Source organism: Rhinoraja longicauda, chromosome 10 (assembly GCF_053455715.1).
Source record: "Rhinoraja longicauda isolate Sanriku21f chromosome 10, sRhiLon1.1, whole genome shotgun sequence".
In the NCBI taxonomy this organism is placed as follows: domain Eukaryota; kingdom Metazoa; phylum Chordata; class Chondrichthyes; order Rajiformes; family Arhynchobatidae; genus Rhinoraja; species Rhinoraja longicauda.
In genome coordinates, this window is record NC_135962.1 from 15,398,087 (window position 1) to 15,418,456 (window position 20,370).

The window sequence follows — 20,370 nt, forward strand, 5'->3', positions numbered from 1 at the left end:
GAGATATGTGTTTTCACTCTTCTATATCTCTCACCTGATGTGAGAGGGTAGAAGATGGAGCAGCTGGAGAGCATCTCGTTCTCGATTGTGCTGGTCGATGAGAGGGAGGGAGGAGAAGAACAATGGAGGACCTGGCGTGGGGGACTGCCGTGATGGTGGGGGGAGAACAATGGACAATATAATAATAATAATAATAATCCATTTATTTTATATAGCGCCTTATCGCATGCTCAAAGCGCTTTACAAAAACAATTAACATAGAAACAAACAGACAAACTATCCTGACGGAAAAGCGGCGAATACTCAACGCCAGCGTCCTCTCACGTCAGGGTCCGGCAGTAGACATTAAAAAGCACAAGACACACAGATATAATTTTTTACACAAACAGCCATCACAGTGATTGCTCTAGGCATACCCTCACTGTGATGGAAGGCAAAGTCTTATCTCCTCCTCATTCTTCTCCCGTGGTGCCACGAGGTGATCTAGGCTCCCAACTTTTTGAAGCCCCCACCGGGCGATGGAAAGTCCCAGGGCCGAGCCGAGCAGGCCGATGAAAGTCCTGAGCCCCCACCGGGCGATGGAAAGTGCTGCGGCCGGGCCACGCAGGGCGATGAAGGGCCTGCGGGCGGGTTGATCGTACCTCGCGCTTCGGGGCGGTTGAAGCTGCTACGGCTGGAGCTCCCAAAAGCCGGTCGCCAGCCAGGGACCTGCGAACTCCCGATGTTGCGGTCTGCAGGGCCCACGGCCGAAGCCTCCGAGATGGTAAGTCCAGGCCCTGCGACCGGAGTCTTCAAGGTCGATCCCAGCTGGAGGCCGCCGACTCCACGATGTTAGGCCGTAGCGCGAACGGAGATACGACACGGTAAAGGTCGCATCTCCGTTGAGGAGGAGATTTGAAAAAAAGGTTTCCCCCAACCCCCCCCCACCACCCCCCTACATACACAGAATTAAAAATAAAATAAAACGTACATTTAACAACGACAATGACAAAAAAACAAAAAAACAAAAAAAAGAATAAAAATAAAAAATATGGGAGGAGGGATCAAAGGACAATGGGGACCCGGCCTGGGGAAATCAATGTTGGGGGGGAGGGGGAGAGGGGGGGGGGGGGAGAACAAAAGGAGGAGCCAGTGTGCTTTTTAACTTTGTCAGCACAATAGGTGACTGTTATTTGTATACATTCGCTATGCAAGCAAAGAATTTCACTGTGCCAAGTCACATGTGACAATAAAGTATTCCAATTCATTCCATTCCATTCCAATTACGTCAAGTTTCCCCTTCTCTAAAAAAAAGCAAATTCAATTATATTCCCAAAATTATTATTTTCCCAGAGGACTTTGCGGTAACATATTACTTCCACAATACAGACCCTCAAGAATAGCTAAAATAGTGAACACAAACATTAGGCAACCATCTTCAAAATGTCTAAAATAAAAAACACACTTATAAATTATCTTCCAGTCAATGTCTATTTTGCATACAACCCTCAGTCATGTTTTGCACTCTAGCAACTCGCTCATCAAATCCATGATTTGAACATAACCTCTCTCCAAGTCTCTCTCCATCCCTCCCCCTTCTCAATGCAGCGTGAGGTGTAAATGGAGTCAATGGAAGGGGAGTTCATTGTGAGATGGTCAGGGCTGCTTCCAAATTCTCTGCAATTTCTTGTGCTCTTGGATGGAGCTGTTCCCGAACCATGCTGTAATGCATCCTGATAAAATACTTTCTACGGCACACCTGTGGAAGTTGGTGAGAGTTGTTAGGGACATGCCAAACTTCCTCGGCCTTCGTTGGTGTGCTTTCTTGGCCATTGGTCAAGGTAGGGTAGGGTACTGACATGGATAGAAAATTGGTTAACAGACAGAAAGCAAAGAGTGGGGATAAATGGGTCCCTTTCGGAATGGCAGGCAGTGACCAGTGGGGTACCGCAAGGTTCGGTGCTGGGACCCCAGCTATTTACGATATACATTAATGACTTAGACGAAGGGATTAAAAGTACCATTAGCAAATTTGCAGATGATACTAAGTTGGGGGGTAGTGTGAATTGTGAGGAAGATGCAATAAGGCTGCAGGGTGACCTGGACAGGTTGTGTGAGTGGGCGGATACATGGCAGATGCAGTTTAATGTAGATAAGTGTGAGGTTCTTCACTTTGGAAGTAAGAATAGAAAGGCAGATTATTATCTGAATGGTGTCAAGTTAGGAGGAGGGGGAGTTCAACGAGATCTGGGTGTCCTAGTGCATCAGTCAATGAAAGGAAGCATGCAGGTTCAGCAGGCAGTGAAGAAAGCCAATGGAATGTTGGCCTTCGTAACAAGAGGAGTTGAGTATAGGAGCAAAGAGGTCCTTCTACAGTTGTACCGGGCCCTGGTGAGACCGCACCTGGAGTACTGTGTGCAGTTTTGGTCTCCAAATTTGAGGAAGGATATTCTTGCTATGGAGGGCGTGCAGCGTAGGTTCACTAGATTAATTCCCGGAATGGCGGGACTGTCGTATGTTGAAAGGCTGGAGCGATTGGGCTTGTATACACTGGAATTTAGAAGGATGAGGGGGGATCTTATTGAAACATATAAGATAATTAGGGGATTGGACACATTAGAGGCAGATAACATGTTCCCAATGTTGGGGGAGTCCAGAACAAGGGGCCACAGTTTGAGAATAAGGGGTAGGCCATTTAGAACGGAGATGAGGAAGAACTTTTTCAGTCAGAGGGTGGTGAAGGTGTGGAATTCTCTGCCTCAGAAGGCAGTGGAGGCCAGTTCGTTGGATGCTTTCAAGAGAGAGCTGGATAGAGCTCTTAAGGATAGCGGAGTGAGGGGGTATGGGGAGAAGGCAGGAACGGGGTACTGATTGATAGTGATCAGCCATGATCGCATTGAATGGCGGTGCTGGCTCGAAGGGCTGAATGGCCTACTCCTGCACCTATTGTCTATTGTCTATTGTCTATTGTTTACTCCTAGGAATTTGTAGCTTTCAACCATCTCCTCTTACAGAATTCTAATTCTTGGTGTCTACCTATTGCTCCTGTAAAAGATCACACAATCAAACAGAAAGTTTGTGGATAGTTTCTTTGCTCAGCTTGAGTCGTGGCATACATTTAATCTTCATGGGTTCGATGTTATAGTGTTTCACAAAGAGGTGTCTCATCCTGGCGTTGCAGCCAAGTTAAAAGCTCAAATAAAACAAATTATCATCCTGCAAGTACATGGCTAGGGAGTCATAAATAGAAGCATTATTTGGCATTAATTGAAGTGCACAACTCTGCTCGGTATCTTAGAGAAGAAAATAATGAATGATGTAGCTGACAGAATGATTTACCGCAAGTGGTCTTCCAACATTTGTTGCTGATCTTTGCGCAAGGTGAAGGTTTTTATTTAGTTTACTTTTTCACAAGGCGTGAATGGTCATTGACAAGGCCAGCATTTTTTATCATCCGTTTCTAATTGTACCTAATTTAAATGGTAAAATTATACATAAGTCAAAGAGGTCTCCTTTCCTGAAGTGCATTAGTGAACCAGATGGGCTCTTACAGCAGCCCATAAGATTCATGGTTACCATTACTTGTACTTCTTTATATTTGAGGTTTTATTTAATTACTTAAATTTAAAATTTTAAACAGTCATGGTGAAATTTGAACTCATGCCTCTCGGTCATTAGTTCAAGCCTCTGGATACTTGATTATTATGTAGCTGTGAACAAAGAGAAACTCTGCTCCTATTTCATCCTGCATCATGTTGCAACTGAAGTGGGATTTACAGGCAAAACAATGAAATATAATAACGTTGAACCTGTTTGAGATCATCAGTCATTCTGCTTCATGTCATATAGTTAGCTGAAACTTGGAGGTGTGTACGGTTATAAAAATCATCGTGCTAAAACGATAATTTTATAATTACAGTAAGTGGCGTTCCTTATGCAACACTTACAGCATAATGAATTGGGAAGTGGGCTGGGGTGGGGGGGCTATCAATTTTTCATCCTTCCATACCTGCTACTTCTTGTCTTATTATGTTTTACTTGAAAATCAGAAGTGAATAATAATATTTTGCTGGAACACCCAGTTCAGACAAGTTTCTGCACCAGTCAAAGGTTCCAAAGACATATTCCTGATATAAACTTGTATTATCAATTGTTTTCCTAATTATATCAGTGAATTCATTTCAACAGTAAATCATTTGGAAGATCTGAGGTTGAGAAAGATGTTTTATAAATGTGGGATTCCCTCTTATAAGCAACAATAGATCCAATGGAAAGAACTTTAAGGAGGTGGTTCTCTCATATTATGCATTGTACATCGCAGTAAAAGATTTACGAAAAGTTTTATTTTAAAATAAAGAACAATTTACATTTAAAACCCATTACAGATATGTGGAAAGTTACTAAACATTGTATTCCAGACTGCCTACTGTCACCCTTTATTGCCTGTGCTCGGATTTATTTTTAACTTGACTTCACAGCTGAGACATGTAGACAAGAACATTTCGTAATTACTGTTCATTTTAAAATCAAGCCTCTGCAAGCTTGTGATCTTTGCTCTTAAAAACAACATAGTAATCATTTAGTCAAAAGTATTCGATGAATTTCAAGCTCAGCTCATTTCAGACAAATGCACCCTGGAGTATAATAAAAACTTTTTGTAAACTGAGGCATTCCTGAATCATCAAACACCCTCTTTTTTTCTACCAATGGCAAAGTCAGAAGACAGAAATAGTTGGGTTTGATAGTGAACTTTGAGCAATAAAATGGATGATCATATTATCATTATTGTAGGAGCCATTTGTGTTTGTGCTGGCTGTTTTAGCACATTATATTATTTTGTCTAGATATATTGCTGTATTATTTTGGACACGGGGGCTGTCGTGAGATGAATATATATATGGGCATAACGTACTGGGAGGAGACAGAACGAGGTACTATATCTGGATATGCAGAGATGGGAGGAGTTAGACACAGGGAGGGAGAGAATACAGTTCTTACCAGACCTGCTACAGGAGCTGAAAGCAGACAGGGAGAACAGAACGCCAGCTATGACTTGAATGCGAGATAAGTACAGCCAGGCTGTTCATCTTCTTGTTTGTACAACAAATTCAATAAAAGACTAATTAAACTAAAAATACGCCTGGAAAATCTCTCTGTTTGGTTTGCGTCAAGTTCACTCCCACTCCCTGTGAAGTGGTGGCGATATCAGAAAGGACCTTATTGGAAAAGACTGAAGTTGCTAAATCTCTCGTTTGTTTGTTCCTGAAATACAGGCAAACGGTAAACGATAACACGACAATGTTAGGCTCACCTTACTCACCATCGTCCCGTGGTCCTATGGAAGAAGTTTCATTGAAATTGGTGTTATATTTTTAAAGTTATTAAAAAACCGTGCATGCGCAGTTGGGACTTGGTTGATCTGGTACTTATGTAAGATGGCCACTGCATCTGCGCGTGTGCAAACAAACGCATCCGTGCCTGCGCAGTTGGGGCCGCCTGTCTCGGGTGCAGGAGAGCCAGGCCTGGTGCCGGGGGAAGCAGCCAGAGCCTGGACCTGGGCCTGGACATGACCGTGAGCCTGAGGTGGGCCAAGGGGAAAGGCGGCAGCAGCAGCAGCGGTGGTGAGGCCGGGCATTGGTGGAGGTGGAGGCCGAGGCCTGGGCCTGGCGCTGGGCCTGCCCTCGGCTCCCCCATCCCCCCTCCTCTCCCTGTCCGGCTCAGCGCCTTCCCCACGCCGCCCAGAGTCCAGCGGCTCAGCAACAGTGTGAGAGCCGCCACCGTCTACCAATGAACATCCCTGCACTGGGAACGGACAGGGCACTCTCTCCCCACCCCTGCTCCACCCCTGCCGGTCGCCTGGGCCAGGAGGCAGGTTGCTACAGCAACCGCCAGTTGCTCCTGGGAGGGAGGGGGGATGAGGGAGGGAGGGAGGGACGGAGTAGGGGGGGCAGGAGGGAGGGAGGAAGGGGAGGGAGGGAGAGGAGGGAGAGTGGGAGAGAGAGGGGGAGGGAGGAGGAGAAGGAGGGGTGGGGAACGGAGGGGTGGAGGAGGGGGGGAGGGAGGGGGTGGTGGAGGGGGGAGGGAAGGGGAGGGAGGAGGGGGGAGGGAAGGGGAGGGGGGAGGGAGGGAGGATGGTGGGGGTGGGGGGGAGGGGAGGAAGGGGGAGGAGGGGAGGGAGGGGGATGAAGGGAGTGGAGGGAGGTGGGAAGAGAGGGAGGAGAGGGGAGTGAGGGGGGAGTGGGGGAGGAGGGAGGAAAGGGTGCTGTACCAATGCAGGAGAGGCAATCCTCGGGAGGAGGGGGGAGAACGAGAGTGGGGGGAGGGGGGAAGAGGGGGAGAGTGGGGGGTGGGGTGGAGGGGGGAGAGGGAGAGGGAGGGGTTAGGTGGGCGAGGGGGGAGGGAGAGAGAGGGGGAGGGGTGAAGGGGGAGGGAGGGGAGGGAGGAAGAGGGGGAGAGGGGAGGGGAGAATGGGGGGGGGGGAGTGACGGAAGAGAGGCTCCTGCACCAATGCAGGAGTGGTTTGGGCCCAACGGGTCCACTTGGTCTAGTTCCAATTATTATTATTGAATTTGATGCCTACGATCCAATGAACTAAACAAGTCGCAGTTGTATGATGCCCTGAGAGAGAGCTGGTTTTATTTAATAATAATAATAATAATACATTTAATTTATAGAGTGCTTTTCAGGAAACTCAAAGACGCTTTTCAGAGCAAACAAGACATAAAAACAAACAAACAAACAAAAGATTTGTCCAGACGGAGAAGCGGCGAACAAACAGCGCCAGCGTCCTCTCACGAATATTTCCAGCAATATTCAATATTTTAGACTCTGTCCACATCCAGAGGCCTTGACAGGATGAATGGGAGGCATGTAGCGGCCAATGAAGGCACAATGTATGAGACATAGTTTTAAGTAACAAATAGAAAGAATAGAAGTTTAGGTTAGTTTAAATTTATATTTAGTTTAGTTTAGTTGAGAAGTGAGGAATTTGTTTTTTACCAAGAGAGCGATGGGTGTCTGGAACTTACTGCCTGAAGGATTAGTTCAAATAAACCCTCATCACATTTAAAAAATACCAACATTAATTTACAGCATCATAGACAGAGATTTAAACAATGGTTTGTCGGTTGGCTTCCTTCTCCTTCATAGCTGTCTGGGATTCTATGCTCCATGCAGATAACAATGGGACTGACTCGCAGACTTAATTGCAATGCAAAGCTTGCTCAGTATAATATATTTAATAAGCTCACTTGCCTCTTGAACAATATTATGAATTCCCTGGCAGCATTGTCCTTCAGCTTGACCTCTCATCAATGAAAGATTCCCCACTGAGGACTTATGGCATTAGAAACTAATCTAAATGTCAAAGTAAAGCCACAAGGGAGCATGGATTATATGAGGTGATAATCTTCCATGTACTTTATTCCGTGATGCACTCATACAACACTGCATTTAAGTGATTGAACAGGTCAATATTATTATGGTACTTTCTCATCTATTGTATTCAGTGTTGTCCAGTTTCTGGAGCAATTGCAGATATGACAACATTAAGAACATTTATTAAGGTTCCTGACATGTGTAACCACACTTTAAATTTAGAGAAACAAAGAACCAAAGATACTGGTCAATATACAAAAGGATAAAAAGTGCTGGAGTAACTTGGAAGTTCAGGCAGCATTTCTGGAGAACATGAATAAATGACATTTTGGGTCAAGACCCTTCTTCAGACTGAAGAGATGCTGCATGGACCTGCTGAATTACTCCAGCACTTTATGTCTTTTAAATTTAGAAATTTGTTTCAAAGAATCTGGATCTCAATTATACCGCAAAATTTGAATTAATTCTAACAGCACATTCAGTTTATTAATCCTGAACTTCTGCTTACCACCCCTCAAGAAGAGCATTTTTAATTTAGCAAAACACAAACTTCTGGACTAATTCAGTGAAGGGAATGGACAGGTGGCGTTCCAGGTCAGGACCATTCTTCACTCAACAATGAAGTCTGAAGGAGGGTCCCGATCCAAAATGTCATCCATCCATTCCATCCATCAAGGCTACCTGACCCTCCCAGTTACTCCAGCATTGTGTTTTGCTCAAGATTCCAGCATCTGCAGTTCCTTGTATCTCCGTATTTATTTCAGGAGTCAAGTTAAGTCTGATTTCATGAAATAGGTAAATAATGAAATATCCATCCTAATGCAACCATCCTTAATTCAAAAGATTCAGGTTGGTAATGAAACAAAAGATTCAATTTTAATTCAACAATTTTTGAGATCCTATCTGCAAGTCTCACCTCTTACTGATTTGCCATAGAAGAATAGTTCAACTTTTATGATTTTTTTTGTTTCCCAAAAAGAAATTTCCCCACATCATAAGAAACTGATTGAGTACCACTGACAGTTTAATGAAACAACAATTAGATACTGCTCTACTCACAATTCACACACAGGACTTGCAATCTTGATACTGTAATTGAACTTGTTCTCGGGTTGCAAGGCTGAATAACTCTGACTGGCTTAGAACTCTGCTTAGAAATATATTGGCTTGAAACCGATTTTGTTTTTATGCAGTTGAATTGAACACTTAACAACTGTAATTGTAAAGACATTAAGAGCTTTATTACTGGACTTTTAGTTCTCATTGATCCAACACCAGTTTTACTGTTCCATGTGGGCTATTACCTACATTGTTAATGCTGGGAACCAGCATTTGTTTTAATGTTTCCAAAGAATGTGGAAAGATTTCTAATATACTTTTGGGATGAAACTCACTTGTGAATTATCATCAGCCATATGCAAAGAGGGATTCATCTTAGGTCATGTGTAAAAAAATAATATAGTAATGTCTATGTGTTTATTTATGTTTCAGAATTTCGTTCATTAAGGTCAGCATTTCATGCATGTGATTTAAAAAAAATCAACAACACTGGATTTGATGTAAATTAACTTTGCCAAACAGATAACGCGTAACAAATAGAGGACAAATAGGAACAAATAGAGTTCTCTTCCAGTTCACTTTCCTTTTTTCTGCATCACCATATTAACCTTTGCTTTCAGGCAGATGAGCTGGATATGTGTGGAAAGAAATAAGACCAATTTAAGTTTGCTGGTCAAATCCAATGATGTTGTGCCCTGATCTATAGTTTTAAGCCGATGACTAGTCAAGTCAAGTCAAGTCAATTTTATTTGTATAGCACATTTAAAAACAACCCACGTTGACCAAAGTGCTGTACATCTGATTAGGTACTAAGGAAAAAAATGAAACATACAGTAGCACGCAAACAGTTCACAGCGCCTCCTCAATGAGCCTCAAACGCTAGGGAGTAGAAATAGGTTTTGAGCCTGGACTTAAAGGAGTCGATGGAGGGGGCAGTTCTGATGGGGAGAGGGATGCTGTTCCACAGTCTAGGAGCTGCAACCGCAAAAGTGCGGTCACCCCTGAGCTTAAGCCTAGACCGCGGGATAGTGAGTAGCCCCAAGTCGGCCGACCTGAGGGACCTGGAGTTAGAGAGGGGGGTTAGAAGATTTTTGATGTAGGGGGGGGAATGTCCATTTAGGGCTTTATACGTGAATAGGAGGAGCTTGAAGTTGATTCTGTACCGTACAGGGAGCCAGTGGAGAGAGGCCAGAATCGGGGTGATGTGGTCCCTTTTACGGTTACCCGTCAGGAGTCTCGCTGCGGCGTTTTGGACCAGTTGCAGGCGGGACAGGGAAGATTGGCTGATCCCAGTGTATAGGGAGTTGCAGTAGTCTAGGCGGGAGGAAATGAAAGCGTGAATGATTTTTACTGTGTCGTCGAATTGGAGGAAAGGTTTGATTTTAGCTATGGTTCGAAGTTGGAAGAAGCTGGCTTTCGGGGGGGCCGAATAGGATGACCTCAGACTTGCTCTCATTTAATTGGAGGAAGTTCTGTGCCATCCAACATTTTATGTCCTCAAGGCAGTGTAAGAGGCTGTTTAAATTTGACTGGTTGTTGGGTTTCAGGGGGAGGTAAAGCTGAGTGTCATCGGCATAGCAGTGGAAAGAAATGCCGTGCCTTTGAATGATTTGGCCAAGGGGGAGCATGTATAGAGAGAAGAGAATGCGGCCTAGGATGGAGCCTTGTGGAACTCCGCAGGAGAGGCTAGCTGGAGCAGAGGAATAACTGCCTATGTTGATGGCGAAACTCCTATCTTTGAGGTACGAAGCGAACCAGCTCAGGGCAGTGCCATCAATGCCAACCGCGTACCGGAGATGGTCAATAAGGATGGTGTGGTCCACTGTATCGAACGCTGCGCTGAAGACTAAGTAACAGTAAGGTGAGGGCAATGGTGTCAGCATTATATTTGGCTGAACACGCCAATAACCAGAACCTGAGTAAGAAGAGGCACAGCAAAAAATGTTATATTTATCTTACAGGTTTTCCTATAGGTACGTAGCCTCACAAGGATCTTGTATCTGGCAGCAACCCAATTCCTTGCCCGATCATGCAATGAACTCTCTCACTTACAATTGACTGCAGTCGATGGTCGATGAGAGGGAGGGAGGAGAAGAACAATGGAGGACCTGGCGTGGGTGACTGCCATGATGGTGGGGGGAGAACAATGGACAATATGGGAGGAGGGATCAAAGGACAATGGGGACCCGTCCTGGGGAAACCAATGTTGGGGGAGAGGGGGGGGGGGGGGGGGGGAGAACAAAAGGAGGAGCCAATGTGCTTTGTAACTTTGTCAGCACAATAGGTGGCTGCTATTTGTGTACATTCGCTATGCAAGCAAAGAATTTCACTGTGCCAAGTCACATGTGACAATAAAGTATTCTAATTCATTCCATTCCATTCCAATTACGTCAAGTTTCCCCTTCTCTAAAAAAAAGCAAATTCAATTATATTCCCAAAATTATTATTTTCCCAGAGGACTTTGCGGTAACATATTACTTCCACAATACAGACCCTCAAGAATAGCTAAAATAGTGAACACAAACATTAGGCAACCATCTTCAAAATGTCTAAAATAAAACACACTTATAAATTATCTTCCAGTCAAAGTCTTTTTTGCATACAACCCTCAGTCATGTTTTGCACTCTAGCAACTAGCTCATCAAATCCATGACTTTAACATAACCTTTCTTTGAAGCAAGAAATGAAAGAATAATTTCCAAATTTTCAGAAGTTGGTTTGGAAAGGCTGTTTGCAGGTAAAGGATTAACTGCTAAGTGGGAGGCTATTAAACATGAGATAGGGAGAGTTCAGGACCAACATGTCACTCGTTATAGTGTAGGTCAAGTCTGGCAGGCGTAGGGAACCCTGGAAGACAAGAGATATTAAGGCTGTGGTCAAGAAAAAGAAGGGGGCATATCTCAGATATGAATAGCTGAGATCAAGTGAATCCCATAAAGAATTAAGCGACTGTGGAAGTATAAGGGAAATCAGGAGGTCAAAAGGGGGCATGAAAAAGTGGTAGCAGAGAAGGTAAAGGAGAATCCAAAGAGATTCTACAATCTCTTTGTACTTCTCCAATCTCAAAACTAACTAAACTAAACTACAGGTATATAAAGGACAAACGTAAGTAGGGAGAGATTAGGGTCCTTGCAGATCACCAATTTATATGTGGAGGTGGAACAGATGGGTGAGATGTTAAATCAATATTATTCATTTGCATTTACTGAGAGGAAAGACATAGATGCTCAGGAATTCAGTGAAGCGAGGCCATAATATGGAAGAGGAGAAGCTGGAGGTCATAAAACACAGATAGGTAGATAAATCTCTGGTGCCTGATTAAGTGGCTGACGCTGTGGTACAGTTGGTAGAGTTGCTGCTTCACAGGAACCCGGGTTCAATTCTGAGCATGGGTGCCACTTGCGTGGAGACATGTATATAGGTTAATTGGCCTATGTAAATTGCCCCTAGTGTGTAGGAAATAGATGCAAAAGTGGAATAATATAGAACTAGTATGTATGGGACCATCTATGACATTTCTCTACCGTTTCTTAATCTCACCATCTCCATCACAAGAGATAGACTATCAACTGACATCTATTATAAACCTACTGACTCCCACAACTATCTAGACCACACTTCTTCCCACCCTGCCTCCTGCAAAGACTCTATTCCCTACTCCCAATTCCTGTCTACGCTTCTTCTGTGCCCAAGATGAGGTGTACCAGGACATATGAGATGTCCCCATTCTTCAGGGAACAGAGGTACCCCTTTTTCATTATAGATGAGGCCCTCACTCGGGCCTCCTCAATATCCCGGAGTTCCGCTCTTGCTCTCCCTCTCCACCAGTCGCAACAGGGACAGAATCCCCCTAGTCCTCACCTTTCACCACATCAGCCATTGCATACTGAACATAATCCTCCAACATTTTCGCCACCTCTAATGGGATCCCACCACTAATCATATCTTCCCATCTCCACCACTTTCCGCTTTCTGCAGAGACTGTTCCCTCCGCAACTCTCTGGTTAACTTATCTCTTCCCACCCAAACCACCCCCTCCCCAGAAACCTTACCCTGCAACTGCAGGAGATGCAACACCTGTCCCTATACCTCCTCCCTCGACTCTGTCTAAGGACCCCAACAGTCTTTCCAGATATTCATTTGCACCTCCTCCAACCTCATCTACTGTATCCGCTAATCCAAGTGTGGACTCCAAAGACGTACAGGTATGTAGGTTAATTGGCTGGGTAAATGTAAAAATTGTCCCTAGTGGGTGTAGGATAGTGTTAATGTACGGGGATCACTGGGCGGCACGGACTTGGAGGGCCGAAAAGGCCTGTTTCCGGCTGTAGATATATGATATGATATGATATAATTCCCCCTCCTATTCCCACACTAACATTTCTGTCCTGGGCCTCCTCCAATGTCAGAGTGTGGCCCAGTGCAAATTGGAGGAACAGCATCTTACATTAACCTTCGGCAGTTTACACCCCAACGGTATGAATATTGACTTTTCTAACTTGAAGTAACCCTTGCTTTCAGTCTCTCTCCATCCCTCCCCCTTCTCAGTTCTCCGACCAGTCTCCCATGTCCCTTGACTGCCCCCCTGATTACATTTTATCTCTGTTTGCTTTGCTGTCACCTCCTAGCTAACAATGAATGGTCTATTCTATATTTTTCTTGATATTCAGCAATATTGATCTCTTACACTTCCTTATCTCTGTAATTCCTTCTCCCCTCATGGTCAGTCTGAAGAAGGGTCTCAACCCGAAATGTCACCCATTCCTGCCTGTCCCGCTGAGTTACCCCAGCATTTTGTGTCTATAAATGGGCAATTGATGATTGGTGTGAACTTAGTGGGCCAAAGGGCATAATTCCATGCTGCATCTCTAAACTAAAAATCTCTAAAGTGTATCCTTGTAGGAAGCTGGGGAAGAAATTGCAGTGCGACTGGCAGAGACATTTGTATCATCAATAGCCGCATATGAGTGCCGGAAGACCATGGCTGACAAGGGAAGTCAAGGACAGCATAAAACTAAATGTGAAGAAGCATAACATAGCAAAGATTAGTGTGGAAGCCAGAGAATTGGGAAGCTTTTAAAGAACAACAGAAGGTAACTAAAATGGCAATACGGGGAGAAAAGATGAAATATGCAGGTAAGCTAGCCGATAATATAAAAGAGAATAGTAGGAGATTCTTCAGTTATATAAAGAGTAAGAAAGAGGCAAGAATGGAAGTTGGACCACTGGAGAATGATGCAGGAGAGGTGATAATGAGGAATGAAGAAATGGCAGAGGAGTTGAATAACTTTTTTGTATCAGTCTTCACAGTGGAAGACACCAGCAATGTGCTTGAAACTCGAGAGCGTCAGGGGGTGGGAGTTAGTGGAGTGGCTATTATTAGGGAGAAGGTGCTTGGGAAGCTGAAAGGGCTGAAGGTGGATGTCACCTGGATTTGATGGACTGCACCCTAGGCTTCTGAAAGAGGTGGCTTCAGAGATTGTGAAGGCATTGACAGTGATATTTCAAGAATCACAGGAATGGTTCCAGATGATTAGAAAATTATCCCGTTGCACAAGAAGGGAGCAAAGCAGAATAATGGGAACTATAGGTCAGTTAGTCTGACTTTGGTAGATGGTAAGATTTTAGAGTCCATTATAAAGGATTACGAAGTACTTAAAAGTACACGATAAAATAGGCCGAAGTCAGCATAGCTTTGTGAAGGGGAGGTCTTGCTTTACAAATTTGATGGAATTCTTTGTGGAAGTAAATAGCAGGATAGACAAAGGAGAGTTGGTAGATGTTGTTTACTTATGAAACCTATGAAAGCCTTTGATAAGGTGCCACATGTGAGGCTGCTAAGGAAGATGAGAGTCTACGGCATCAAAGGGCAGATACTAATATGGATAGCAGGCTGGCTGGATGGCAAAAGATAAAGAGTGTCAATAAAGGGGGCTTTTGCTGATTGGCTGTCAGTGAATAGCGGAGTTCCACAGGGGTCGATGCTGGGGCTGCTCTTCACGTTGTATATTAATGAATTGGACGAGGGGTTTGAAGGCTTTGTGGCCAAGTATGTGGATGATATGAATATAGGTGAGCAAGGAAGTGGCAGATGAAATATAGTGTAGCAAAGTGCGGTCATGCATTTTGGTAGTAGGAATAAAGGTGTAGACTATTTTCTAAATGGGAAGAGAATCCAGAAGTCGGAGGTGCAAAGGGACTTGGGAGTGCTGGTGCAGGATTACCAAAATGTTAATCTGCAAGTCAAATCGGTGGTAAAAAAAAGCAAACTCAATGCAAGCATTTATTTTAAGAGGTCTTGTATACAAAAACAGGGATGTAATGCTGAGGCTCTGTAAGGCGCTGGTAAAGGCTGCATTTGGAATATTGTGAGCAATTTTGGAAACCATACCTAAGGAAGGACGTGCTGGCTCTGGAGAAGGTCCAGAGGAGGTTTACAAGAATGATCCCAGGAATGAGAAGGCTAACCTATGATGAGCATTTGTCGGCACTGGGCCTGTACTCACTGGAGTTTAGAAGAATGAGGGGGGCCTCATTGAAACATACAGAATAGTGAAAGGCTTGGACGGAGTGGATGTGGAGAGGATGTTTCCATGTGGGAGGGTGTAGGACTAGAGTCATAGCCTCAGAATTAAAGGACGTTCTTTGAGGAAGAAGATGAGGAGAAATGTCTTTAGTCAGAGGGTGGTGAATTATTTGCCACAGATGGCAATGGAGGCCAAGTCAGTGGATATTTTTAAGGCAGAGATTGATAGATTCTTGATTAGTAGAGCTGTCAGAGGTTATGTGAAGGCAGGAGAATGGGGTTACGAGGGAGAGATAGATCAGCCATGATTGAATGGCAGAGTTGGCTTGATAGGCCGAATGGCCTAATTCTACTCCTATCACTTACGACCTTATGACATTAATGCTTTTTGAAATAGAAGACATTACATTAATAAGATGACTTTTGATGATATAGGACAATTTCAATACTGCAATAAGGGAAACGCAAGCACTAAAGTGTGAGAAGCAGAGAGAAAAATGAAAGAACATAATTGCTACTGATGAATTATTATCTGTTAACCCACATTACCGAAGGTTGTTTAGTGATAGAATAAAGAATTACTGTTGGAATCTGAGTCTCAGCAGTGCAGTTGCTAATGGTTGCTGAGACCTCCATTGTGAACTAACTTTTTTTTCCCCAAAGTTAATGCTCTTTTTATTTGGTAATCTTCTGTCGTTCTTTTTTGCTTGGAATCATGTCAAGAGGACAATCTAATCTCTAAATTTAAGGCTGAAGTTTGGTGTTTGCTGAATTTGTCGCAGGGATGAGCTTTCAAGCACATATTTGTGCCATTAGTAAGATTGCTTACTGTCATCCAATTGCTGTTCTGTCTCAGCCTGTTGCTACTGAAAACTTCCAGTGCCTTTATTATCTCAGAACTTAAATATTCTGACATTCTTCACAAACATCAATACTTCCAAATGTGCCCAGCCGTGTCTGAACCCATCCACCCATCCGTTCTGTGTATGCTGATCTGTGGCAGCTTTCTACACTAAAATTCCCTTATGTGTCTTTAAATTCCTCCACAGCCTTACTCTTCCCTAACACGATAATCTCATGCAGACGGTAAAGGGCCTGTCCCACTTAGGCGATTTTCTAGGCAACTGCCGGCGACTGTCAAAGTCGTAGCAGATCGCTGAAATTTTCTTTTACCCTACGACAATGACCACGACAATGCCAAGTCAGGTCGATACAAGTTACTTATTTTGTGAAACTAGCACCTGGCTAAGAGATTACACCGTCTTCGGAAACATTGCGAAATTCCCACGTTTATCAATGCTTCTCCGGCGTCCTAATTTTCGCTGAAATCACTGACAAGTCTGTAATTACTTGAGAGTTTTGAAATATAACATCTTGCCCGGGTTACTTGAAAACCAAGCTTCACTGTAACAAGGCATCAACTGGATTGACTTCCAGTTTACTAATCGCAGTATTAAGAAATTAAATTTTAAGCGTGGTTAAATGGATTTTTGTGCAGAGTGTGGGCATTCTTTGAAAATGTACGGGAGATACATATCTGGTTTCTGGGTTGCATATCTGAGTTGGGAGCCTACTGTAAAAGTAATTGCTGATGGCCATAAACATCGCAAAATTCCCACGCTTACCTGACCATCAAACTGTCGCCTCCAATCTACCTGTCAAATGTCCTGACGGTAAATAAATTAGTTAAACACAAGTATTTTATGGTATCTTCAAATGACATTACTTAATTTAATATTACTTGCTTCTAAATGCATCTGCAACAACCTAGCAAACCCAGGGACAGCATGCGACAGCGCCCGCAATAAGCAATGATACCTGGTGACAAGCGAGCTGTTGCCGAGAAATTTATATCCGGAAAATTTCTCAGTGACGTGCCGAGATCCGCTACAATTGTTTGAAGACTCCTCACGATCATGCCCGCGACACCCCGGCGAACTGTCGGCGACAACCTAGTCGCCGGCAGTCGCCTTAAAATCACCTAACTCTTCAAGGCTTGTGTAGTTTTCCAATTTTGGCCTATCGCTTATGCATTGTTTTAATCACTTCTTCATTGGTTGCCATGATTGTGACTGTCACCAAATTTAGTTTAATTGTGCAGTGAGGTGTTTTACAATAAAGAATGATGTACAAATGAAGTTGTTGGTAATATCTACAAGTGAGGAATCTTCAAAGAATCGTAGTAGATCTCAACCCGAAACATCACCTATCCATATTCTCCAGAGATGCTGCCTAACCTGCTAAGTTACTCCAGCACTTTGTGGACTTCCCCTTTAATTTCATTAGATACTGTTTTCTCTTGTACATTCACTGTACATTGCATTTTCATCCCATTCTGAGGATGGCAACCCTATAACAGAGGCGCTGTCTCAAAAGAGCAGCCAGCATCCTCAAGGACCCACACTACCCTGGCCACACTTTCATTTCACTCCTGCCATTGAGAAGAAAGTACAGGAATCTAAAAACTGTAAAGTCCAGGTTCAGGAACAGCTTTTTCCCCTACAACCATCAGTTTACCGTACAGTACGAACTCCAATTAAACTCAGAATTTCAAACTGCCTGGTTTGCACTGGGGAGGGGGTTTTATTTTGCCTATTACCAAAAGATTCCACATAAACTGCAATATGAACTCTGATATCTAAAATAGATACACCTACTCGTGCTTACTCGAGCAGTAATCAAAAATGAGATGAAAATATTGTGTTGTTCATCTTGTTTCCATTATATTGGAGTACAATGCTCACTTACCATGAGCCATATCCACTCAGGTTTTGAAATGGATGCATGCACCACTTTTTGAAATAATTATGATGGAGGTTTTGATGGCCGAATGCACTGGTAAAATTCCCTGTATTGTACTGTCTTAGGCTAATGATTATTGTTGAAATGAATGACGTTGCCAACTGAACTTATTTGCTTCCTTTCTAGTATGGCTTTTGTATGACTGCTAGGCATTATTTGTAAATCTTGTCAGATCATTCAAGTTCCATAATCTTGCAAATGGGATGCTGTGGCAGGTAGTGATCTAGTAATGAATAAGCTAACAAAAAAGTTATCTTATTTGATAAATGTTGAGATTGAATACAAAAGAGGAAGTGTGTGCAAAAATCTGTAAATGTAGAATCCTGTAGACACCTTGACACTCCCATCTTATGCAACAACATTTTTGAAGGCAATTGAAACCTGAAGCAGCTGGCTTTATACAAGTTTAAAGTTCTTGTCATCAGTTGCAGGATGATCTAGGTAACTGCAGGATTTTTAAAGGAGAAATAAAGCAATGGAATGACAAGCACTTCACCGTGCAAAAGATTTCCTAAGCAGTTAAAATCGATTTATTAACTGTGAAGATGAAACTCTTGTCCAATCCTGTCCATCAACAGCACAATCTCCTAACACCATGGGTTAGAAAGAAGACTTTACAACCCTCCTCTATGTTAGCCAATGAAAATGATAATTAATCGACTTCGGAAAAGACTAATCTGAATTATATCAGAACATTCACTAACTCTGGTGGGAACAAAATTTCCACGTATGGGAATAGTGAACAAAGAAATAACTGGGGCTATTGAGAAAGTCAAGTCCATGCATTAAGAGCACATGGAAACCCTGCATAAAAGGCAGACAGAGCACACCTTCTCACAAGCTACCCACCTGGCTGCCCCATTATGTATCACCTGTGCCGTAGTAGTCTGTGTGTCTCATATTGGTTTCATCAGCCACTGCAGAACCCATTAAACCAGAGTAAAAGCAAATCAATCCATTCCTGAGGGATTGCATTGGAAGAAAATTGAGATGGAGAAATATGGAGAATAGAGAGTGGGTAGTTGTGTAAGTAGAATTTAGTAATCTTAGGGAGGAACCAATCAAAGTCAAGGAGGTTGCTTACCATGCTCATCCACAGTTTGTTGTTAAATGAGAGGCTGAACATCTCCCACTTATTAGCAAAACTGTAATTTAATTGAAATGCATTCCAAATTTAGATAGTAAAATTGGCAACAGTGAGCAGAGCCCACGGTTGAGTGATGCAAATTTGGTTACAGTGGGAATTTGACACAATGGTAGCAGGGGTTGCCATGGCAACTTAATTTTAATTTAAACCAAGAGGTATAGTAAGTGAGCAAATGATTAAAGTCATCCTAATAAATCCAAGGAGATAAAATCAAAATTAAAATTACCTACATGAAGGATATTAACGCTAAAAGGAAAATGAACTATGTTATAAGCTGAATTTATAAAAAATCTGGTTTGCATAAAAATTAGCCTGAATTTGCTGAGTGAAGCCTGATAATTATATTCTATGCCCACACAGCCTTTGTCTGGTTTGCAGATCCTTAGCCAAATATGCTGGCCAAGACTGTAGTGGCTGAATTCCTAGTGCTGGGGCCTTGCACTGTGTAATCAGGTCATACAACTGCTCCAAATGTGGGGAATATTTGTGGCTTACAGAAAAATCTGTCCTTGACTCTGCCTCTACCCCTGCCATCACCCACCTTCCCCTACCCCACCTCCGCCCCAACACAATTCTATTCCATTTGTCCTGCTCTACCCTATCCAATCTCGCCCTACACCCACGTGCTCTGCCCTGCATCTCCCTCATTCTGCTCTTCTATCTGTTAAAGCTATCATACCTTTATAGTAGAATTTATAACCGTTTGCTGTCGGGCACTCTTAAAGCTAGAAAAGAGAAGTGGGGGTAGGGCAATGCCTGCTAAGTGCGAGGTAGATAATGGTGAGGGGGAGGGGATTAATTGGCAGATGGGTGAAGAAGTAATAGTCGGAGGTGGAAAGGAGGCTAAATGGTGTCAAAAGAGAAAAGAGGTCGAGGTGTGGAAAGTAAAACTAGAGGGAGTGTTACAGGTTGAAGGAGACAAGGGGAAGCAGAAAGAGGAGGGATAGAAAGGAAATAAATGATTTGAGATGGGAGATGAGTGTAACTAGGAGGGGAGAGGTGCAGGGTGATTCGGGTGGTCTGAGTTAGTGGGGGAATGTGGGGATAGGAGAGAAAGAGGGATGTTAGGGTGTAAATACTTGAAATTGGAGAATCCAATGTTCACACTGAGATGTAGGTTCATATTGGGGCATAGGCAATGTTCATATTGGGGTGTAGGCTACCCACGTGGAATACGAGGTGCTGTTCTTCCAGTTTGCTTATTATATCAGGCGTAACTATGGCAGATATAATAAACCATTTGATGAAACTATGCATAATAGGTCCAAGTTGAAATCCTGAGTTTCAGCTGTTGATGAAATTGAGGCTTGAGACGAACTCTTGGCTGTGCTGAATTATACAAAGATGAGAAGGATGAAATTTAAGAAGATGTTTAAACAGAGAGATTTTAAACAGAGTTTAAACGAGTTTGCTGATGATACCGAAGTGGGTGGTTTTGCATATAGTGAAGATGGTTGTGAAAGATTGCAGCAGGATCTTC